The sequence below is a fragment of the Eptesicus fuscus genome, chromosome 7 (genome assembly GCF_027574615.1).
Source record: "Eptesicus fuscus isolate TK198812 chromosome 7, DD_ASM_mEF_20220401, whole genome shotgun sequence".
In the NCBI taxonomy this organism is placed as follows: Eukaryota; Metazoa; Chordata; class Mammalia; order Chiroptera; family Vespertilionidae; genus Eptesicus; species Eptesicus fuscus.
In genome coordinates this window covers 73,982,458-74,008,222 of record NC_072479.1, presented here as the reverse complement: position 1 = coordinate 74,008,222, position 25,765 = coordinate 73,982,458, and the positions used below count along the sequence as shown (strand labels likewise).

The 25,765-nt window shown below is 38.5% G+C and overlaps 1 protein-coding gene across 1 annotated transcript in view; it reads left to right on the top strand.

Annotated features, from left to right (window-relative positions):
* RASSF8 (Ras association domain family member 8) overlaps positions 1 to 25,765 on the top strand; it is a 100,823-nt gene that overhangs the window by 56,890 nt on the left and 18,168 nt on the right. The gene's annotated exons all lie outside the window — the stretch shown is intronic.

The window sequence follows — 25,765 nt, the reverse complement described above, 5'->3', positions numbered from 1 at the left end:
TTGCACAAATCTCTTTTCTCCCAGGGAACTGGTTCCCCCTCCGCCTGTTGCTCACTGTTTGTATATACACATTTTAGCCTCTCTCAGGCTGTTTTCTGTTCTGTTCTCCATTACCTGTATGTCTGCATTAAGGGAAAAGGTGGGAGGGTCTGTTGTTAGATATGGTTTGGGAGGAGAGAGGAGAATATTGTAAACACATGGATTTGTTGTTGTATCCTTATAGCATACACTGTAAGTGACTTGTGCTTCACAAACCCTGCTTTCATCTCTTTGGGGAAAGGGTGACCTCTGGTGGCTAAAATGATAAGCCCCAAATTCAAGAGATACAAAGCTTTAATGATCTCTGCTCAAATTGTGTACATGTGTTCATGCTTTGTCATTTTTATAATATCCTATATACTCATTCCAAGTAAATCAGTATCTCTTGCCACCATGTTTAAATGCTGCATCTTTTGTTACTCATCAGCTATTCTCTGTATTTATGATTGGCCTTAATTCTAGATCCAAATACTTTCTTTTTCTTTTAAATATATTTTTATTGATTTCAGAGAGGAAGGGAGAGGGAGAGAGAGATAGAAACATCAGTGATGAAAGAGAATCATTGATCAGCTGCCTCTTGTATGCCCCCTATTTGGGATTGAGCATGCAGCCTGGGCATGTGCCCCTGACTGGAATTGAACCTGGGACCCTTCAGTCCACAGGCTGACGCTCTATCCACTGAGCCAAACCAGCCAGGGCCAAATACTTTCTTAGCAGAATACATAATTCTTAACATGACTGTCTTCTTGCTACTCTTTTATATTATTAAAATTAAAATGTTTCTATTAGTTTAAGTAATTATTATAGAAAAACAGTTCTACCTGCTGGTTAAAGAAACTATCAGTCTCAAACTATGCTGTCTGATATGTAGTTTTGGCTACTATTTATCTTTGAAACAACCGTACAGTATTAAATGGGTTGCTTCCTCAGAAGTATTTATCCTTACTTGTTCAGTCTGTCAGTGAATGGCAGCCAAATTGTTAATTTTATTTTCATGTCAATCTTCACTGGTTTGTTTCTTTGTGCCTTACTTTGTTTAAAAGGGATTTAGGGAAATTTAAAAAGAGGCATACTATAAAAAAGATAAAAATAAATTTTAAAATAAAAATGAAGCAAAAGGGATAAAACATCTTTCCCTGGGGATAAACTCCTTGGTGGTTATTATAAAGGGTCGGTGATATTATGCTAATATCTAAATTTTTAAAAATTGTAATCTATTTGTTTTCTAATATGTAAATGACATGGTATAGCGATTTAGTAGAAGTTACACTTAATGATGAAATTGTTCTTAGTAGTTTTCTCCCATGATCAAAACAATACCTTATTCAGGAGACAAGAAAAAATTATTTTGTTCAGGAGCCATGGTTTTAAAATTTTCTGTGACAGTATATTATTATTATTGTTGTTGTTATTTAAATCCTCATCTGAGGATATATTTGTTATTGATATTTAGAGAAAGAGGAACAGAGATGGGGGTGGGGAGGAAGAAACATTGATGTGAGAGAGAAATATCTATCGGTTGCCCCTATATGCACCCTGAGCAGGGATCAAACCTGCAACCTGGGTATGTGCCTTGACCGGAAATCGAACCCACAGCCTTGTGGTGTACTGGACAACACTCCAACCAACTGAGGATTTCTGTGACAGTTTAAATCTACATTGTTTGTCATGCTTCATAATCCTGAATAGAAGGAATATAAGAAAAAAATAAATTCATTCTGCATAATTGTACTTGTTTTCAAAGAACTTTCTGTGAGGTTAGTAGGATTACTTCTATAAGCCACCGGTCTGATAAGATGGGTTCTCAGTTTTTGTAATCTATGTTGAATTTTTGTCTGTCATACACAGAATTGTTGTTTTTATAGCCTGTGATGCTCTACAGAGTTATCACTAATGCCGTATGCATTTTGCTGAGGTTTTTGGTTTGAAACAGAAATTCTCATGTTACTTTAAATGTAGTAGAAAAATGTGTTATTCTAATGGGTAATACTTCACTTCTCTTGTAAACCAAATAGGTGTCTTTGATTTCTTCTTTTTTCCTAAAATTAGATTTTAATAGGTAAGCAGACCCAGATTAATGTCTGAAATAAAGGGAGAACTCAAAAAGCATCTCACCCATACTATACAGACAAGTGGTTAGTTTTTAAGGTTAATTGTGTATCACAAAACATATTCAAACTATGGCACAAAGAAAGCAATACAGTCAAAGGCCAAATTGTGCTTAATTGTTACATTTCTTGGACCATTTACCACTATTCTGTTGATAATCTAAGACGTGTTATTTTCAAAAGTACTTATGATGCACTATTGTAATATTCTATAGAAACTTTGTATTTTACTATGTCCCATAGTAAAAATACAGATATTCAGTAGTTGGTTATGAAAACAATGTAATAATTACTCAATATTCACAAGTGTTTTCTTACAAAGTATAAGTACCATGGAGATGATCTATAAAGTACAAATATTTCCTCTAATATTTATACTATGAACTATGCAGAAAGCATACATCCAACTTCTGTGTTTATAGAATTTTTTAAATAAAAAAGTTTTATTTTAATGACTTGTTTCTTATTCTTACCAAAAATATTCACTATTGACAAATACTGTTAGAAAATCCTTTATACTCTTAATATAAAGAGAAACAATGGCCTTTTTTGCTACCTCTTACGTCTGCACTTCTGATGGCAAGTATACAGCCACGGCATCATCAGGGTTATCTTCCATATTATTGTCCAGTCAGGGGTCTGCAAACTGTTTCTGAGGAGGGCCAGGTAGTAAATGTTTTAGGCTTTGCTGGCCACATCATATCAACTCAACTCTCACACTGTAGCACATAGCAGCCATAGACAGTAGACAAATGAATGAGCATGACTGTGTTCCAATAAAACTTTATTTACAAAAGCAGGCAGCAGGCCATGGCCTGCAGACCCCTGCATTATGGTCATAGAGAGTAAGTTCGAGCAGTAGAAGATACAAGGGATCCTCTTAAATATCTGACTTCTGACCAGCTATCTGCTGCTGCTTTCAGCATAAATGAAGATTCTTACCTGACAAAATAATGCAATACGCTTTCTTTCACAACCAGTAGCTAGGTATCCAATTAATTTACTTGCAGACTTTTCTTCCATTCTTTTGAGGCATTTCTACACCAATGAAGCATTTTACAGTGCTAGGCTCCTTTCCATATTACTTTGATTTTGACAGCATACGATTTCTGAACCTCAGATGTGAACTCAGGAAGTTGTATTGTGCTAGATTTCTGGATTACTATGCCTTTGCTTACTACCAAACCTTTAAAATGTCAGTACTTCAAGATTTAGTTGTTTGGGGTTTTATGTTTGTTTGTTTAGCTATATCACTTACTTGGAATATCTGGGTGTATTTTGGCTCTGTGTTACACTTGAAACACATCCTTTCTCATCATGATGGTAGGAAAACAATATAGAGTTCTTGATCAAGATTAACCCCTTTTGTTAAACCTCTTCGTGTGGATAACAGAGGTCCAAGCCAGCCTTGAGCCAGGCTGAGGGGAGATGGGCTCTGGGTGGCAGTGAGCCAGGTGGGTGCCGAGAGGCGCAGCAGGTATAAAATTGCGCATGCCTGCGATAATGAAGATTTTGAACTACTGGTGGTGAAAATGGCAAACAGTAGATTGAGAGATTTTCAAATAAAGGTCTGGAAAATGAGTGTCTGCTTCTAAAAGGTGCTTGTTAAGTGGAGTCAGTGATCAGAGTGGGGTGGGAGAAGAGATTTCCACATCCCCCAGATAGGCATGTAAAACTACAGCAGTTCCCATTGTCATTGAAGATATTTCTTAGAGAAATTCAAGAAATCTGAAAAGATGCTTGCTGCAGTATCTTTTATATATTTTACACATGTGTTCCAAATTTACCAAAGTACCTTGTTTCTCATCACATGCAATTTTAATGAAATATGTATTTCTGTGTGTATAGTTTAAATGTGTGTGCACGATAGCAGCGGCCTACAGCACGTGAAGGAAACTTCCCCTATCGCAGGAGAGCTAGTGACTAACATATGGTCTTGGGAAGTTTGGAAATTTTATCTCTGGAAAACTGGATTAGGAATTTTTCCATTGAGCTTGCTTCCCTGAAAAGATCCTTCCTCTAAGATAGTCCGTAGTGTTTTATTAGCCAGGCTCATGCATTTTCGTAGTGATTTACTCTTTTATTTTCACATACGAAACTTTTAAATGTCCTTTGGAAAAGATGTGGAAATATTATTTTTATATTGTTGCATCGTTTTTCCCAATAGGCAGTGGGAGAAATTGGAGTCATTAATATAAAATAATTCTCCCGTGTGTATGCTTTTAGGTTCACAGCAGGTTGTTCAGAGTCATCTGGGTGAGGAGCTTTGGAATGTTCATTCAAAACAAACCTCTAGAGCCGTTTCTGCAGAGACGCATACCCCAAGGCAAGTTCTCGGACTCATGGGGAACTTTCATGCCTGCGTCAAAGGTTCCCTTGGGACAGATGAATTTTTTGAAAGAAGAACAATAATAAAAAAGGATACAGAAATTGCTCCACTGGTGTTCAGCAAAGAATTTTGAAGGAAGTATTTCCTGGAAGTTTTTGTATTTACCTGCAGTGTGTAGTGTAAGAGAATTTTAATCCATAAAATCTCCAAATCTGTTAAAAGTAAAAGTAGATAGATTTCATTAGTGTGTGCAATGCCCAATTTCCTTACTACTCTATAATTATATAGAACAGCATTAGTAATGGGAATATCAGCTGAGGAATTATGTTGCTGTTTGAAATGCCTGGGGTGCCAACACAATTAAACAACATCTGTACACACACTGGCCCTGTTCCAACACCAGCGATTGTGTTGAACATTAATCCCGCGTGTCTACAAAAGCCATTAGGGTAAACATCTGGAATCTTTTACAGCCAAAACAAAAATATTACATAATAAGTTCACAGAGCTTCTCACCCACAGATGTACTACAGAGAGCAATGTCTATGTGTGATCTTACTTTACAGCAGATGAAGCAGACGTGTGTTAGGAACTCAATATATCAGATACCTCAGCCATCCTTGAAATTTGACTTTCCTTTAAGGTATAAATTAAGGACAGTTTAAATGTTGCTAAAGAATTCAGTTGAACCCCAGATAGTCTGCAATGAGGTAGAATGAGATCAGTGAGAGATCCAGTTCTTACCAAAACTATGTGGCTCAGGTCCCAGGCCATTACAGAAGATGTTGGACCTTTTTTGAATAAAAGAATTTGGTATCAACTCATGTAAATATTGAAGCTCTAAGTAAAACTAGTGATCTTTCTCATTGCAACAGAAAAACCACAAATTGTTCATAACACTCTTGGTTTTTGCAATATAAAATGACAAGAACAGTGAGCTTTTCCATAACCTTGTATATTTTTCAACTATATTCCATCTTCACACGTAGTGAGGTATTATCTCACACTTTCATTCTAAAGCACATTAAAATTTTCCAGAATATGAATGTTTTCTTTAGAAAAATGGCATTTATATAATTATCCCAATTTTTATTTTGGAGGGAAAATGAATAATATAAAGGGCTGTTGGTTTTTTATGACAGAGATAAGGTGAAAGTGAATATTACCCATCTTCATAGAAAGAAATAAACTCAAAGGGCCACGTGGTTTTTTTTTTAAAGCATATTCGTCTGTGAAGGTGAAAACTTTTCTTTCATTTAATATGCAAACCTGCCAGGTCGCTGTGGGGTTTGCCACCTCCAGGTAAAGATTAAGAGCAAGGACTGAGGTTAGACTCAATTCAGATCCCAACTTCATCTTGTACTAGTTGTATCAAGTTAACTTTTCAAAGCCTCTACATTCTCATTTGTAAAATGGGCACGATAGTAGTAACGTTAGTTCAGTGGGTTAAGTTAGCATATGTGCCTGGCATTGGCATCTGCTGGTGCCTCCTCCCCATCACCACCTCATCAAGCAGGGGCCAGTGAGTAGGAAGGAGGACGATGATCTAAGCAAAGAAGACAGTACACAGCGGGGCAAGGAGATACGGCTACCTCACACAGGGGAAGTGTAACAGGAAGGGGCTGAAGTGAGGTGGGCAGTGATAGGAACACAGATTTTATCCTAAATTCAGTGAGGAACATTGATGGATATAGGCAAGAGTGGCCCAGACAGACAGACACACATACACACACACATATACACACACACACTTCAAGAGTGAATGAATGAATGAGGAAATGAACTGGGTTGCTAGGTTGTCAGGATACTTGCTATGACTGAATTTGAGCCTTCTGGGTTAGAGGAATGAGATTATGGATGGCTTTATATTTTTATCTTTTCAACCCTTTCTGATGTTTCCACCCCTTTCCCCATATAAATAACACTTATTTTTTTAATGTTAAGTACATAAGTAAGTTTATAACTTTTATTACCAAGATTCCATTTTATTATATCTTTTGTCAAATCTTCACCCCATTTTTAAACATTTTATTACTAAGTTGTATTTTATTAATAATTTTCTTATTTTTTATTAGACTTTTATAACCAGCCATTAGATTAGCATAGGCATTTAGGTAACTGTTTTCAAAAGCAAAGATATTTCATAGCATGGACAGCCCTTACATGGTTGGTGGACCTGCATGACTGCTCAGTGGGCGCCTCTTCGTTTTGTGGGGTGTGTGCTCGCACGTGCATTCAGACGAGCCCAAGGGATGCAGGGAAAGCGCTCCAGGGTGGCCGTGTCCTGAAAGGGAAGCTGTCCTTTAAGCCACCACAACCTGCGTTTCTCCCCAAGAATCAGAGACCAAAGGAAGCCAGTGGCCCAGCCAGACTGAGTGGGAAACAGTGTAAAAGTTGTTTTCCAATAGAGAAAAGCAGATACTGTTCACCACGCCCAGCTCAGCTCTTGAACTGTGCTTGAGTGCCTGTGACGTGTAACATCTTCACCATCTCACCTCCTCTTCGGTACCTTGTCTTTCTGCCCTGTTACCTGCCTTCACTCTCAGTTACCATATCGAGCTGTGATGGTCTATAAACACGTTGTACATAGCGTATGTGTTTTGGATGAACTAATGTCACTGTAATATGATAGTTTGCTTTCTGAATAATGTTTTCCTGTTTTATATCTTTGTTCTTAGAGCCAAGCTTTGTTTCAAGATCAAAGTCTGAAAGGAGACTATCCTCAGTTCCTTTGGAAATAGAACTGATTAGAAGTTTTAAAAATGCAGCGAAGACCTCAAAGATAAATAAACTAAAATATGTGGTTGTAACAATTTCCTGAAAGTATGTTACATTCTCAACTATGGCACCCTAGATGCTACACATACTTACGTGTTTTTATCGATTTTTAGAAAGGTAGGAAGGGAGGGAAAGAGAGAGAGAAACATCGATCGGCTGCCTCCTGCACACCTCCTGCATGTCCCCCACTGGGGCCGAGCCTGCAACCCAGGCATGTGCCAGGAATCAAAGTGGCAACCTTTTGGTGCACAGGATGACACCCAACCCACTGAGCCACACAGGCCAGGGCATTACTTATATTTTTATATTTTGTATTTAGAACCCCAGCTATTGAGGCATGTTAGAAAACCCAAACTATAGAGCTAGATATTTGGCTTTTAAATATATCCTCAGCATATACCTTCATCATTGTTTCCACCCCTTTCCCCATATAAATAACACTTATATTTCCTGAGAGATAGGAAGGAAATGTCTTTAAAAACAAAGGAGTAATTTATCAGGCCAATAAATTCCCAGGAAACATTAGAAAAATAATTACTTATATAACCTACTCTTTAATTCCCAAGATTAATTTGGGAAAATAATTCAAAATGCTTTGTTTTTTAAAATGTTCTTGTTTTTTAAAAAAGCACTATTTAAAACAGAACCTATTTAACTTGCTTCATTTCCAACTAGATATAATTAGTGCTCAGTGAAGCCTCAACTCCCAGTGCACAAAACTAGGACATTGCTTTGTCTCGTTGGTTTTATTTAATCGGACTTTAGTGTCTTCACAATGAATTTATTGGCCTGATAAATTACTCCTTTGTTTTTAAAGACATTTCCTTCCTATCTCTCAGGTCTATGTCAGTCTTTTTTACTTAGAGATTTGTGGAACATTCACAGATGTTTATTCTTCCTACATAATTGTAGGACTTTCCCCCCTTATTGTCCTAGAAAATGTTTACATTCTTGAAGTTTGATTTTGAGTTGTCTTTTAAAAAACAATAACTATTTCAATGACATTAGAAACAGAACTGGAAGGGACATCGTGGGTGTTCCTTGTGATTGGGCGGGAACATGATCCAAGGCCCTGTGTTTCAATGAGGCTTCTCCTCATGAAATTTAGCATACAGATCGGGCTCAAAAGGTGAATTCCTAGGGTGACTTTCATAGGATCCCCAGAAGAATTAGCTTTGCTACGTAGATAGGATAATCTCCATTCCTTGGTTTTGCTTAGGCAGGTTAAAGTGGCCTCATTGTTTTTCCGCTGCTAATAGTTTCCTTGTGATAAATCTGGTGGTCAGGGGGAGTGGGGAAGGATAAGGGTCTGAGTGGGTAGAGTCCTATGGTAGACTCCTGTTGAGGCTGGGTGTTACAGGACCGAAGATTAGAGACCTGAGTTCTTTACCTAGTTTTATACCTTAACTCTTTTTTTTTTTTTTTTTTTTTTTTTTTTTTTTTTTCCAATTTTTTTATTAAGGTATTATATGTGTACATATTTTACCATTGCCACCCCCCATCCCACTCCCATATATGCCCTCACCCCCCAAAGTTTTGCATCCATTGGTTATGCTTATATGCATGCATACAAGTCCTTTGATTGATCTCTTATCTCCCCCCCTCTCCCTAACTTTCCCCCTATAACCTGACAGTCTGTTTGATGCTTTACTGTCTCTGCATCCATCTTTTTGTTCAAGTTTATAATGTTCTTTATTACCCATAAATGAGTGAGATCATGTGATATTTTTCTTTCATTGACTGACTTATTTCACTTAACATAATGTTCTCCAACTCCATCCAGGTTGCTGCAAATGATGAGAACTCCTTCTTTTTTATGGCAGCATAGTATTCCATTGTGTAGATGTACCACAGTTTTCTGATCCAGTCATCTGCTGACGGGCACCTAGGCTGTTTCCAAATCTTAGCTATGGTGAATTGTGCTGCTATGAACATAGGGGTGCATATATCCTTTCTGATTGGTGTTTCTAGTTTCTTCGGATATATTCCCAGGAGTGGGATTACTGGGTCAAATGGGAGTTCCATTTTCAGTTTTTTGAGGAAGCTCCATACTGTTCTCCACAGTGGCTGCACCAGTCTGCATTCCCACCAGCAGTGCACGAGGGTTCCTTTTTCTCCGCATCCTCGCCAACACTTGTCGTTTGTTGATTTGTTGATGATAGCCATTCTGACAGGTGTGAGATGGTACCGCATTGTTGTTTTGATTTGCATCTCTCGGATAATTAGTGACGTTGAGCATGTTTTCATGTGTCTCTTGGCCTTCCTTCTGTCTTCTTTTGAAAAGCTTCTATTTAGGTCTGTTGCCCATTTCTTTATTGGATCATTTATCTTCCTTTTATTAAGTTGTATAAGCTGCATGTAGATGTTGGAGATCAAACCTTTATCAGTGATGCCATTTGCAAATATGTTCTCCCATGCAGTAGGCCTTCTTGTGGTTTTGTTAATGGTTTCTTTTGCTGTGAAAAAGCTTTTTATTTTGATGTAGTCCCATTTGTTAATTTTCTCTTTAGCTTCCATTGCCCTAGGGGCAGTGTCAGTGAAGAATTTCTTTTGGCATATGTCTGAGATTTTGCTACCTGTGGATTGCTCTAGTATTTTTATGGTTTCCCGTCTTATGTTTAAGTCCTGTATCCATTTTGAGTTTATTTTTGTGTATGGCGTAAGTTGGTGATCAAGCTTCATTTTTTTGCATGTATCTGTCCAATTTTCCCAACACCATTTATTGAAGAGACTGTCTTGACTCCATTGTATGTTCATGCCTCCTTTGTCAAATATTAATTGAGCATAGTGGTTTGGGTCAATATCTGGATTCTCTATTCTGTTCCACTGATCTATATGTCTGTTCTTGTGCCAGTACCAGGCTGTTTTGAGAACAGTGGCTTTGTAATACAGCTTGAAATCTGGTATTGAGATCCCTCCTACTTTATTCTTCTTTCGCAGGATTGCTGTGGCTATTCGGGGTCTTTTTTTATTCCAGATGAATTTTTGGAGAGTTCTTTCAAGGTCGGTGAAATATGCCATTGGTATTTTAATGGGGAGTGCATTGAATCTATAGATTGCTTTGGGTAGTATGGACATTTTAATGATGTTGATTCTACCAATCCATGAACATGGTGTGTTCTTCCATCTGTTTACGTCTTCCTCTATCTCTTTTTTCAGTGTCCTGTAGTTTTCCGTGTATAGGTCTTTTACCTCCTTAGTTAAGTTTATTCCTAGGTATCTTAATTTTTTTGGTGCGATGGTAAATGGAATTGCCTTTTTAGTCTCTCTGTCTGTAAGTTCACTATTGGTGTATAGAAAGGCCATAGATTTCTTGGCGTTAATTTTGTATCCTGCTACATTGCCGAATTCATTTATTAAGTCTATTAGTTTTTTGACGGAGTCTTTCGGATTTTTTATGTACAATATCATGTCGTCTGCAAATAAAGACAGCTTTACTTTTTCTTTTCCAATTTGGATGCCTTTTATTTCTTCTTCTTGTCTAATTGCAATGGCTAATACTTCCAGTACTATGTCAAACAGGAGTGGTGAGAGTGGGCATCCCTGTCTTGTTCCTGTTCTTAGGTGAAATGTTTTTAGTTTTTGTCCATTGAGTATGATGTTTGCTGTGGGTTTATCATATATAGCTTTTATTATGTTGAGGTATGAGCCTTCTATTCCCACCTTGTTGAGAGTTTTTATCAAGAAAGGGTGTTGGATTTTGTCAAATGCTTTTTCTGCATCAATTGATATGACTATGTGATTTTTATCTCTCAATTTGTTTATGTGATGTATCACGTTTATTGATTTGCGGATATTGTACCATCCTTGCATTCCTGGGATAAATCCTACTTGGTCATGGTGTATGATCTTTCTGATGTACTGCTGGAGCCGATTTGCTAGAATTTTGTTGAGGATTTTGGCATCTATGTTCATGAGGGATATTGGTCTGTAATTCTCTTTCATTGTGTTGTCTTTATCTGGTTTTGGTATTAGGGTGATGCTGGCTTCATAGAAGGAGCTTGGAAGTGTTCCTTCCTCTTGAATTTTTTGGAATAGTCTGAGGAGGATAGGTTTTAGTTCTTCCTTGAATGTTTGGTAAAACTCTCCTGTGAAGCCATCAGGCCCCGGGCTTTTGTTTGCTGGAAGCTTCTTGATGACTGCTTCAATTTCGTCCATAGTTATTGGCCTATTGAGCTCTTTAGATTCTTCTTGATTGATTTTTGGAAGGTTATATTTTTCTAGGAATATGTCCATTTCCTCCAGGTTGTCCAGTTTGTTGGAATAGAGTTGTTCGTAGTATTTTGTAACAATCCTTTGTATCTCAGCGCGGTCTGTTGTTATTTCACCTCTTTCATTTCTGATTTTGTTTATTTGGGTCCTCTCTCTTTGCTTCTTGGTGAGCCTGGCTAGAGGTCCATCAATCTTGTTTATCCTTTCAAAGAACCAGCTCTTGGTTTTGTTGATCTTTTGTATTGTTTCTTTGGTCTCTATGTCATTTATCTCCGCTCTGATCTTTGTTATTTCCTTCCTTCTGGTTACACTGGGCTTTTCTTGCTGCTCTTTTTCTAGCTCTTTGAGTTGTAGGGTTAAGTAATTTATTACCATTGATTCTTGTTTTTTGCAATAGGCTTGTAGAGCTATGAACTTCCCTCTCAAGACTGCTTTCACTGTGTCCCATAGATTTTGGATTGTTGTGTTTTCATTGTCATTTGTTGCCATGATGTTTTTTATTTCTTCCTTGATCTCTCTGGTGACCCAGTCATGGTTTAATAGCATGCTGTTTAGTCTCCAAGTGTTTGATTTCTTTGGATTGTATTTATTGTAGTTGATTTCCAGTTTTATGCCACTGTGATCTGAGAAGACGCTTGATATAATTTCTATCTTCTTGAATTTGAAGAGACTTTGCCTGTGACCCAGCATATGGTCTATCTTTGAAAATGACCCATGTGCACTTGAGAAGAATGTATATTCTGTGGCTTTGGGGTGAAATGTTCTAAAGATGTCAATTAATTCCATCTGGTCTAGTGATTCATTTAGGATTGCTGTTTCTTTGCTGATTTTTTGTTTAGAGGATTTATCCAGTGGTGATAGTGGGGTATTAAAGTCTCCTACTATGATTGTATTGCTATTAATCTCTCCCTTGAAATCCTCCAGGAGTTTTTTTATGTATTTGGGTGCTCCTATATTGGGAGCGTATATGTTTACCAGAATTATTTCTTCTTGTTGGATTTCTCCCTTTAGTATTATGAAGTGGCCTTCTTTATCTCTTGTTATGGCATTTACTTTGAGGTCTATTTTGTCAGATATAAGTATTGCTACCCCAGCTTTCTTTTCATTTCCATTTGCCTGAAAGATATTTTTCCATCCCTTCACTTTCAATCTGTGTGAGTCTCTTGTTCTGAGGTGGGTCTCTTGTAGACAGCATATATATGGGTCGTGTTTTTTTATCCATTCAGCTACTCGATATCTTTTGATTGGAGCATTTAGTCCATTTACATTTAAAGTTATTACTGAAAGGTATTTGTTTGTGGTCATATCTATTTTTGTGTCTATATTCCTTCTTACCTGTTTATTTCTTCTTTTTACAGTATTCCCTTTAGCAATTCTTGCATTGCTGGTTTGGTGGTGATAAACTCCTTGAGCCTTTTTTTGTCTGCAAAGCTCCTGATTTCCCCTTCAATTTTGATTGATAGTCTTGCTGGATATAGTATTCTTGGATTCAGTCCTTTGCTTTGCAACACTTTGTATACCTCCGTCCATTCACTTCTAGCTTGTTGTGTTTCTGTTGAGTAATCATTTGACAATCTGATGGGTGTTCCTTTGTACGTAACTCTCTGTCTCTCTCTTGCCGCCTTTAAGATTCTCTCTTTATCATTTATATTTGCCATTGAAATTATGACATGTCTTGGTGTGGATCTTTTGGGGTTGATCCTGCTTGGGACTCTCTGTACTTGCGTAACTTTTATCTTTCCCATATCCGGGAAGTTTTCTGTCATTATTTCTTCAAATAGATTTTCTAATCCCTGCTGCTCTTCTTGTCCTTCTGGCAGCCCTATTATACGCATGTTACTTCGTTTCATGTTGTCCCGAAGCTCCCTTAGGCTTTCCTCCTGCTTTTTAATTTTTTTCTCCAATTGCTGTTGAGATTGAGCTTGTTTCTGTACCTGATCTTCTAACTCACTAATTCGGTCCTCTGCTTCTTGTAGTCTACTGTTGAAACTTTCCATGGTGTTTTTGATTGTAGCTATATCACTTTTCATTTCTTCCTGATTCTTGCATAAGTTGTTTATTTTCTCATCCATCCGATGTATAAATTCCACGACCATTACTCTAAACTCCTTTTCGGTCATGTTGCAAGCTTCAGTTTCACTGATTTCCTTTCTTGGTGACTCCACATTTTCTTTCCTCTGTGAGTTATTTCGTTTCCCCATTCTGGCTATCACCAGAAAGCTCAAGCTTCCGTTTGCGTGGACTTGGGCCGTGTGCTGTGGGGACTTCACTCCACCCGAGTTTCACTGAAGTGCTCTGACACTAGGACGTGTGGCTGCCTTTGGTTGGTGGGAACCAGACTTGCCCAGAGTCAGTGTCCCCAGTGTTCCGTGTGGTCTCGTGTGCACACTTAGATTCAGGGGCCCTGTCTGCACCACACTGTTGGTATGTGCCGAAAATGAGATCCTTAGCATGTGCCAGGAGTCAGAGTTTCCCTGTGTCTGCACCAAGACTCGAGTGTCAGAGTCTCTGTTGCCTTGTGCGGTTTCTCGTTGAGACTCAGGGTCCCTATGTGTGCATGCACCAACAATTGGGGTCGCTGGCTCTTAGTGTGAATGCGCTGTGAGTCAGGGATCCCAGGCAGCTGTGTCCGGCGTGCCAAATTCCCTGAAGTGGAGCTGCGACCTGTGTGTGCTCTCTCTACTGAGCCAAACCGGCTAGGGCGCACACTCTTGATTTCCTGAAGGTGAGCTGGCTCCGTGCACTCTCCCGGAGTCCCGGAAGGGGGGCGGAGTCTGTCCTGCGCGCCAAATTCCCCAAAGGGAAAGCCCCTCTGTGCAAGCACTAAGATTCCCTGAAGGGAGAGCTGTGACCCGCAAGCCAAATTCCCCCAAATTCTCCGAAGGGGAGCCCTCTGTGTGCACTGACAGATTTCCCCAACAGGGAGCTGATTCTCTCCTGTGCGCTCGCGCGTGCGCCAAATTCCCTGAGGGGGAGCGAGTCCCTGCGCAAAGCTCTGCGGCTTGGGCGAGAGGCGGATCTATCAGTTAAAATGGCGCTGTCTGCGCGCCTGCGGGGAGGGGGTAGGCTCTTTGACTCACGGAATTCTGCCGGGACATCTGGATTCTTGTTGTTTGTTGGTCTGAAGCTGTGATAGCAGTTCTCTGTCCCCAGTGGCTGCAGGGTCCTGGTTTGTGTCAGAAGCCAGGATCCGAGTCTCAGGCAGCTCTGTTTCTCAAGATGGCGTGGTCTCCACGTCCGCAACAGCCGCGGAGATGTGTCTGCTTTGTGCGCGGGGCTCCGCTGTCTAGGACTGCCCGGTTAGGCAGCCCCTTGGAAGACCTGCAGAATCTAACTGACCCTAGCTTAAACACACACACACCACACACGTCTACACTCTTCTCTATGGGTTCCTCACTCACACTCTCTCTCTCCCTACCTTCCTGCCGGTCGCTATACCTTAACTCTTGAACAGATCAGTTAACCTCAGCTATTGGGTGTTTTGTTTCAATTTTATTTTTATAGTGATGGTGAGGGGATTGTTACAAAAAAATATTGTTAACTGTTTGTTTGTTTTTTTGCCTAGTTTTATAAGTTATCTAACACTTGTCAACACTATTTGAATTTTTCAGGGTAAAAAATAGAATGTGCTATTTCAGAGTTGTAATGATTCTCACACTACAACCTGTTGCCCACTGCGTAAAACTTGCTGGTGTGTAAACAGTACTAGTAATGGACGATTTTCACGTCAATGTTCTTTCCCTGTTACCTTTGAAGGAATCACTCTGAGACCTGGGAGTTGAGGCGATTACTTTTGCTTTTACTTTCTATTTAGTTCTTGAGTGATTTATTTAAATAAAAGGTATAACTAATGACTTGGTTTAGAGAAGTCAATTGATTTGCCTAGATTTAATGAATAACTATAGAAAGAAAAATATTTGTTATGTATGGGTTTGTTTGTTTTTTCTATTTAATCACGTGTTGCTGAATGTCTGACCCTGGTGGTGCAGTGATTAACAGAGCATGTGAATTACATCATGTATTTAAAGTTAAGTCATAATTTTATTTTCTTGACTTTGATCATTCTCTCCACAAATTTATTTCAGTATTGGATTTATTTCAACAGTGGCTTTTTGTTTTTTTGTTTTTGGTAGTCTCATTGTTTTTGCTTGTATAGTTATTGAGTCATAATTTTAATATGTTAGTATTCTTTATTTTAAAAAAGGAAATTAGGACATTGTTTATCTCCTTAATAAGTTTTTTTGTTGTTGTTGTTAAGTAGCAACAAATAGTACACATAATTGATTGTTTGGATTTGAATTTTTAAAAAGTAGCAACTTTATTCTCAGTCATTCTGCCACTGGGTAAATTTTGAGCAGTGCAAACACTTCCTAAAAGAGCCCAAATTATGCTTCTAGGAGTGCTCCAGTTGACTGTCTGTAGATATCCTCTCGATTGTGAAACATTGACCCCATGCTACCATGCTGCATCCTCTTTACATGTCCCTCTCCGGCCCCCCGCCTTAACACCTGCTCAGTAGTAAATGCTTAGGCCTTGAATTTTTGATTCCCATTTTATAAGTAAGGAAACTGCTGACTCTTTTTTTGGACTGCAACTTCTTATTGTTTTCTAAGCACTAAATATATTGATATAAAACTAGCATGAATATTTTATTTTTGTTTGTTAGACCATGATTTGCATTGTTTTATTCTGTGTGACTTTTTTAGTCAAAAAATTAATTATTTAATCTACTTCTTACCCTGAATATGTTGTTATCCATCACATTGAAACATGTGAGTTTTTGAGGATTTCTTACATTAGTGTTCATATGTACAGCTTTTAGAGTATTTCATTTTAAATTTGTTCCTGAGAGGTCTATACTATTTTGCTTCTTTGATAACTTAGACGCATTGATATTATTGTGGATTTGTGGAAATTTAGGCAATTAGAAATGCATACATCTCCTGGCTTTGACACTGGATTGCTGTAGAACTTGAACAGTTAGCGACTGGGTAATTTAGTAATTTAATGAGTGTGTACTGTGCTCACAAGATTAGCAGTTATGAAGAAAGGAGGGAACCCAGACTTCCAATTTAAACAGTAGTTAAGGAAACAGAGAGTGTCTGTGTGTGCATGCATGTGTGCATATGCACACACATACATATATATGTGTGTGTGTATGTATATATATATATGTATATGTATATGTATATATATACACACACACACATACATATGTACATATATTAAAATACTAAATTGCAAGTCTAGATCAGCCTTAAAAAGGAATTACAGGTCACCCTGATGTAAACTTGTACAGTAATGCTGAAGGGTGTAATTAGAGTATAGGTGAGTGAGTTTCATAGCTTTATGTCACCTCTCTGATACTTGGATGTGTTAGATCCATCTTCTCAGCTCTAGATGCAAATTTCTAATTTTGCTGGGTAGCTCTACAGAAATGTTTATTGCTTTTACAAATTCAGAATATCCAAAACTTAATTAGTAACTTTTTATTTGTGGCTGAATCATACTAAGAAAAATAATTACTAGTTATTATAAATGGTTTGGAACTTTTAGAAAAAATGAGGGCCCACCTGGTGTGGCTCAGTGGTTGAGTATCAACTTGTGAATCAAGAGGCCATTGTTCTATTCCCCATTGTTCAGGGCACATGCCCTGGTTGTGGACTCGATCCCCAGTAGGGGGGGTGTGCAGGAGGCAGCCGATCAATGCTTCTCTTATCATTAATGTTTCTATCTTCCCTCTCCCTTCCTCTTTGAAATCAATAAGAATATATTTTAAATAAATAAAAATGAAATGAGATATGTGTTTATTTAACTTAACTCTTTTCTGAAATAATATAGACATAAATCAAAAAGGTTACTTTATGTTTTCCCCATCTAAAGGAGCTAAACAAACAATTTAAGAACTTGTTGACTGAGAAAACAAATAATATATTTGAAGGAGCAGTTGGGCAAAAAGCATATGTTGGGTTTACTCTGTATATTCCCAAGCTATAAATGGAAGAGAATGTTAACCACAGCAGTGTGTGTGTGTATGTCTTCATAATCTTAGACAATTTATTTAGGTAAGTAATTTACAAACCAGAATCTGAAAATAGCTTGAGAAATTTGTGCTGTTTACTTTATCAATTCTTTTGTTTTGATTTCATTAGATTCCTTACATTCTTTTTACTATAACCCTCTGAGTTTTTAGGGTGGAACATGTCTTCCACGTGACTGGTGACATTTAGCCTATTTTGATTAATTTGTTTTCAGGGAGGCAAAAATTTGCTTAAGTGATAAAGTGTTGATAAAGAGCTGTGTCAGAAGAATTTATACTTTGAATTTTTTCCAATTCCTCAACATTAGTATTATTATTTTATGGTCATTTTCCTATCGACTTTTTCGTAAGTACAATTTACTTGCACATTTTCTTTCACTGAGTATTTAAAAATTAATATCTATACAAATTATTTCAATTAAACATTTTATTTATGATCACATTGAAATCACAAATTGTAGATTAGAACAATAGTATTCCTTCTTTAAGTATTGCCTTAGGGCATATTGAAGAATTTTACAATGTGGTATAATATTTACAATGGTGTCTCTAATGGTAAGATTTAACGTTTATTCAGGAGTTTAAATCCATACTACAGGGCTTTTCTAGACTTAAAGCACTTGAATACCGATTTTGTCACCTCTGGGTTCACACTGACACTTCTGCATTAGTTCTGTGCTTTTCTCCCCAGTTAAATGCAAACTGTCCGTTTCTGTCCTGTGCAGTTAGCACCTGTGCTATTCCGCAAACACGTAAGGTGTGACATATGTCAGCTACTGTGCAGGCTTCAGGCAGTAGTATGGGAATCAGAGGGGTTAGGCAGATAAGAACTTTGGAGATAAAACAAAAATACAGTGCTTTGGAAGCTCAGGGGAGAGTGGCCACATCCAGGTCAGAAGAGAGGCCAAAAGATTGGGGGAGGATGCCTGGATGGAGGCTGAAGTGAGTTTGAAGGATGTGCAAAGAATCAGAAGCATTTTCCAAGGAGGGGGAGCAGCATATGCAGCACAGAGATGCTGGAGAGAATGATACATAAAGACCTGAAATGCTTTGGCATTGTTCAGGGCAACTGCAGCAGTTGCAAGGTGATCAAGAGGTCATACATACCTCCATTACCTGTGAAGAGTTTGGATTTTATCCTGGAGGCAATGAGGAGCCATTATAGGATTCTGAGCGGGAATGTGGAGTCAAATCTGAATTTAAGAAAGATTTTCTTTAGCAACAACGGATAAAAATGGATACACAGGGGGAGAGAGGCAGGATGGGAAGACAGGGGAATGGATCAGTTAGCAGGCAGGTGCAGGATGCAGGAAATGCACTCAGCTATAAATGTTCAAATCAGGATTATTTATAATAGCCCCAAACTAGGAACAACCCGAATGCCCCAAACCAGTAGAGGTGAACAAATTGTGGTATATTGATACAATGGATAGCTCTACTGCAGTGAGAAAGAATGAACCACTGTGCACAGGAGCAGCCACAAAGCTCAGCAAACACTGTTAGACCAGAGAAACCAGATACCACTTCGAAAGCTGTCATCCATTCATACAAAATTCAGAAACAGGCACAACTAGACTGTGATGACAGAGTCAGATGATGGTTGCCTTTCAGGGGCAGGGTTGGGACTCAGAGAGGAGTTCTTCTTAATCTTGGGTATGGTTAGATGGGTGTGTTTGAAATTCATCACACTTAATTGTATTTTATGCTTCAGTTAAAACATTTCTTTAAAAGTCCAATTTTACCCTAGACCAGTGGTCGGCAAACTCATTAGTCAACAGAGCCAAATATCAACAGTACAACGATTGAAATTTCTTTTGAGAGCCAAATTTTTTAAACTTAAACTTCTTCTAACGCCACTACTTCAAAATAGACTCGCCCAGGCCATGGTATTTTGTGGAAGAGCCACACTCAAGGGGCCAAAGAGCCGCATGTGGCTCTCGAGCCGCAGTTTGCTGACCACGGCCCTAGACATGTACCCTCTCCCAGTGTCATCCCCAGTCACTGTCTAAATAGTGACTTACCTGGCTGCTGCTTTCCTTCTCGCTGAGGAGGGAGCAAGAGGCAGGTTGTAGTGGCCCCTGGAGGAATGCTTGGCTGTGTTTTTTACCCATTTCATTCCATGGGTTGGTACTTCTGCAGGTGACCTTTGGCCAGGATTATCACTGGAGTATCAGTGCTTGAGCTTCGCTCTCTACTCTGAAAATCTAGGACTTGGTAAAACATAAACACATGTTGGAAATCAAATATGCTAATGAAGTGCAAATAAATTTATTTAAACATAACAAACAATAGGGTGTTTTCCCCTTAAGCAAGCAGTTTGATTTGGAAAGTGTATTGGGATTTTTAAACAATTAATTGCTTCAGTAGAAGTACCCTGTAGTTGAGCCTTTTATATTTATTCATGTGCTCTAGGTTAGGTGTGTAGCTTTCCTCATTCAGTCTGACTGCTGATTGACAGGTCACAGCCATCTTCTCCTGGTTCTGTGGTTTCTGTAAAGGGCAGGGAATAGGCCTAAGCACAATTCAATAAATAGGATACTATCAAGCAGAGTATCACTTTAGTCAGCATCACTGACAATATGTACAATAAACATCTGGTCTTTTGCCCTGAAATTTCACAGTACACATCTCAAACTTAGTATCTATCTTCTTCAATAATACCGAAGGCCCACTAAACAGTGCAACACTTCCTAAGTTATTTGAAGCTCACAACGTCCCCAACTAAATGCAGAGGGCACACAGTATCTAAAGAGAGTGGCCACTAATGATAGGGTGAGGAATAGTGTGGCAATTTGGGATAATAGCATTACTTGTTTTGTCACACTGAGTAATTAACCTCTCTATTAAAATACCTATACCTTTTAAAGGAATTTCAAATATATTTTTATTGATTTCAGAGAGGAAGAAAGAGATAAGAAACATCAATGATGAGAGAGAATCATTGATCGACTGCCTCCTGTACACCCCCCCATTGGGGATCAAGCCCACAACCAGGTGTGTGCCCTGACCAGGAATCAAAGCGTGACCTCCTGGTTTATAGGTAAACACTCAACCACTGAGCCACACTTGCTGGGCCCTATTACTTCAAAATATGACCAAAAAATGTACCTATTTTTGCATATCATCTAGGGATTTAATTACTTAGATTTTCTTCAGGAAATAAGTAGAATAAGCAAAATTATTATTTAAAGGGTAAGGGGAAACTACCTTTTCAAGTTGTTTGAATGGATACTTTTTAAATTTTTTTATGAGAATCTATTTAGAAAGTCAGAGATAGAAGTGAACCGTAGAAGTAATGGGCTCAGGAAACAAGTTACAGCAAAAGGAGGAGGGGTGGGGGAGAGAGAGGCCTTGAGAGATGAAAGAGAGGAGAGGTTTGGTCTGCTGGGGGGTGGGGAAAGCATGCTCTTTGGAAAGAAGGGGGTGTACTCCATAAAGAGAGCCACTGGTTTTCTATGAATTGAAATAGTTCCAGTTTAATAGAGATTATTAGGAATTAGGCATCTTTCTTTAGTTTTGCCAGATATAATCTCTGGCTTTCATACTCTTAAAGCATTTAGTACTTTATCCACTGAATAAATTTAGTAATAAAATATTTTTAAAAAAACATTTAAACTGTTCTACTTTACTGCATTAATTAAATCTTAAAATTAAAGTTAGTACAAGTTTTATAGTCTGGTAACCCCTTTGATCCAAGGAGCTAAAATTTTCCTTTAGTAATATATTTATTTTATTACTATTTCCTTCCCAAATTATTTTATTTTGGCTTTGAAATGTTTACCTATTAATTTAGCTTAGAAACATATACCTGCTAAGGAACATGTTTTGATGTATAAAGTTTGGCTATTTGAAGTCACTATTGTGGCTATGAGTTAAAAAAATTTTTTTTGAAAAGTTTACACACATAATTGTAACTATAAAAATTGTGTGTCAGAATTGATGGGCTCAATATTTATGATATTATGAGTGAGAAGCCTATGGTGATTTTGACTTCATAGATGAAAAATACATTTCTTTCTATCCTCTATTAAGTAAAATGGTGGGTTTCATTGCAGAATACCATAAATACTAAAATCAGGAAACTGATTCATTATACCTGAATGGTGTCTAAGATATTGAACATAATTTGCTATCACTTAAGTGGGTAAAGAATCACTAATGAAGTAGCCCACATATACTCAGGTTTGGAGAAGAAATGATCCTGCCTTGCAGACAGCCTGTTGTAGTCGAAAGGACATCGACACTAGTGGTCTGGTGATATCTGCCTCAGATCCCAGCTCTATTCCAGCAGAAACCTCAAGGGCCAGGGATGCCTCATTAAGTCCGATTTGATTATTGAACATCTGCTCTTTGCTACATCCCAGTTCTGTGGCAACAGTTAGGTCAAATATATTATCTAGCTTAGTAGTATTGGAATTTATAGATCCCATGATCATATCTGCTTGATTACTTTCTCTCCTGAGCCAGGATTGGCGATTCCAAATGTCCTTGCAGACTTGACCAATAACTTTATCTTATAAATAAGTAGCTTTTTAGTGGTTCTGAGCATTATCACATTTGGATCTGCCTCTTGCTGGCTGAGTAATATTGGACGAGTTACTGATTTGTCTATACCTCCGTTTCCTCATTTAGCTCAATAGCTTATGTCACATAGAGCTACAGATGGGTATAGAAAGGATTACGTAAAATACTGTATATGTGTATATAACAGTTACCTTTGCATCTGTCACACAGTAAAAGTTCATTTCAGTAGGTGTTAGCTCTTTACTATTGTTACTGGCTAGATTCAGTAAAAAACAAGGACATGTTTTCCTTTGAAGTGTTGGTTTACAATGAAGGTAGCAAAATACATCTGCTTAAGGAGAAAGATCACAAATCTATTTGTACTTAGATCTGTCTTTTAAATATCACCTATACTGATTTTTTTCCCAGTAGAAGCACATTATAACATTATCTGCTTATTGCCAGTTTCCTACCGATTCTGAAAGAGAGCACGAAATAGCACATGTAGCAGAAAGCACAATATAATTGATGCCAGAGTTGAGGATTTTTCACGTTAAGAGTTTAAAAGTATGGTCTCTTGTCATACTAAGCTTTACCAGGAGTTAAACATCACAGAACTTGGACTACACACATGCTTTCAACTGTTTCTGAAGGGCCAAAAAGTAGGCTGGGACCTAACAGAAGATGAAATTGCAAAACAGATGGCTTTTTATAGTACTCTAGCAAGAAGTGGAACCCAGTGATCTGTTATTTTTATGTTTCTTAAGAGACTTTTGTGCCAATAAAATTAAGTTGCAAGGTCCCCGGCTGTTCCACCTACCATAAACATTTAAGAAAATTAGCAAGAACAGACCACATATAGGTTTTTTATGCTAATGTTCTTATGCCAGTGGTAACCCCCATTTTATGGTCTGTTTTAACTAGAGTTCTTTACAAGAGCAACTCCCTCAATAACGTCTGTACTGGGCACTGGATTTATTTCAATATATGTAAAGCTTAGTCATTTAATTTCAGATTTCAGAATAATCTAAGTTAATATGGTATTCCAAAGGTTGGCTCTGCTAGCATCTATCACGTGGCTTTGATCCAATGATAAAATCTGGCCAGGCCTCAGCCTTCTGTGTTCAGTGAGATGATGGTACTAGTTGATGGCCAGTGGGCTGCTAGCTCTGACGCTCTTTGGAATGAGTGACCTTTACATGCCTGAAGGAAGGACCTGCATATGCCCATTCCTCTCTGACATCTGTAGGTGTGAGGAATCTGCAGCTTCCTTAGAACCAAGTAGAACAAAATGTATTTTTTAGTGTTGTTGGTAGGCTTGTGTCTTGAGAAGAAGACTATGGCAAGGCTGGAATGGTAGAAAGGAAGTAAAAAGAGAAATTGCATGTGCCACGCAAGATTAGTGGCATTTTGTGGTGGAATGTGGCCTTCCTGTTAAAGTCGACCCAGGCTACTACCACTAGAGAGATTGCAACCGTCAGGAATTGGCTTACATAAGGGCTGTGAGGGCCATCGGAGGCCTTGATCTAGACTGAATTGTGTGTGTCTGCTTCCTTTCCATCATTTTTGTGACATCCCTTCATACCTACTACCCATGGGCTCTCTGACCTCTCCATGCCTTCTTCTCTGGTCACTCGTTCCAAGGTATGATGCTGTAGGCTTTATTACTAACACTGGCTTGATTAGTGTTCTATGAGCTAGACATAAAAAACATGAAGTCAACCTAATAAATATTCTTGTGTTACCATGAGGTAGTAGAATGATTTTACAAATAGTTACCATGGGCAGTGGGGGGGCAAAAGAGGAAAGAAATGATTTTTTGGTGGTGTCAGTATATTAGACTGGTAAAAGGAATTATTTTGAAGCTGACCTTACTTTTGAGACTAGCCCTAGTTATTGGAAACCTATATCTTTGTTTTCTTATATAGGTAATTGTAAAGAACCTGCTTTTAAAATTATAATTATTGCAAATTAAGTCTGTATTTTTGCTCAGAGCGATAATTGACTGGTCAGAATTTATCCAAATTGTTAGTTCAGAAATAAGTACCATCCTAGCAAAGCACTTTATTTCTAAAAGGTTTTGATACTGTTTTATGGTCTGTTGGTTAACACTTCTGGGTATGAGAAAAGTTTCGCTATCTGATTATTAGTAATTCTAATAACTACTATTCAGAATATACTGTTCATTGTGCTAAATTTCACTCTGTGATGCAAAACAAACAAACAAACAAAACCAACAACAACAACTAGTGGCTAGCATCAGCATTTCACTTAATTAAAGTAGCTACTCTGATTGTGAGAACTTTATTATAACTCAGTTTATCTGTATACTGGTTTTACAAAGAAAGCTATGGTATGCAGTAACCTTAGATCTTGAGCAAAACTAGCAATGAAGGAAATGTTAAAATTGGCAATAAGCTATCTGTCTGTATGCTTGTGTCTAGTGTCCAGGAAATAATGGAATTTACACAGTAGCTTGATGTTTACCATCAAAGGAAATTATACTGTGTAAAAGTATGCAGTCACCTCTTGTTATTCACCAGAGCCTTTGGTCACAACAGTTTTATCAAGTGATCAATACATCACCTTGTTTTACATCTTTTTCTGTTTAAAAACACCTTATCTATCTATATATATATAAAAGCCTCATATGCAAAGTGTCCCCTCGGGAGTTCAATCGGGAGACCAGGAGTTTGATCGCTCACTATGACATGTGCTGACCACCAGGAGGCAGCACGGAAAGAAGGAATGCCCCGATTGGCCCTGATCACCGCCCAGTCCTAGGGATCCTACCCATGTATGAATTTCATGCATTGGGCCTTTAGTTTATATATATAAAACCCTAAGCGACTGGTTGACTGGTTGACCATTTGACCGCGATGCGCATTGACCACCAGGGGGCAGTTTCTATGTTGGGTGTATGCCCCCTGGTGGTCAGTGTGCTCCCACAGCAAGAGCGCTGCTCAGCTGACTGATGGGTGCCAGATGCCTAGCTCATGGCTGGCAAGCACAACTGCTGTGGTGTGAGACTCTCCCGCCTCCACAGTAGCGCTACCAAGCAGCGCTACCAAGCGGTAGCAGTGGCAGCAGGCGCAGCGGGGTCGGGATTAGCAGGAACGGCGCCTGGCCCAGGCTTGGGCTCCTCCCAGGCCGCCGGCCGCTTCGTGCACTACTACATCCCCCGAGGGGTTCTGGATTGCTAGAGGGCACAGGCCAGGCTGAGGGACTCCACTGGTGCACAAATCTGTGCACCGGGCCTCTAGTTTAATATATAATGTTGATTCATTTAATATTGAACTCATAGCTAGCAGCACTATAACTTGTGCCTGAACAGAACTTATCTAACACACATCCCTAAGGCACATCACAGCTTTCTTGCATTTAGGAACACTACATAGTACTTTATCACAATGCTTGGGGGGCATTTTAATCAGTGAAATAACCCACAAAAATGCAAGAACATAACACTAAATAGACTTTGACAAGGACACTTTTTGACAGTATGAAAGCATACACAAGAAGACAGAGCAATGATTTGTCCATACTCAGCTGGGAACTCAAATTGTTCACTGCTGTGTACATGTCTGTAAATGACTAAACGTGCCACAAGTGTTAGTTTGGGGGTTAAAAATAAATCTTAGTGCCCTAGCTGGTTTGGCTCAGTAGATGGAGTGTCGGCCTGAGTACTGAAGAGTCCCAGGTTCGATTCCAGTAAAGGGCACATACCTTGGTTGCAGGCTCAATCCCCGCCCTGGG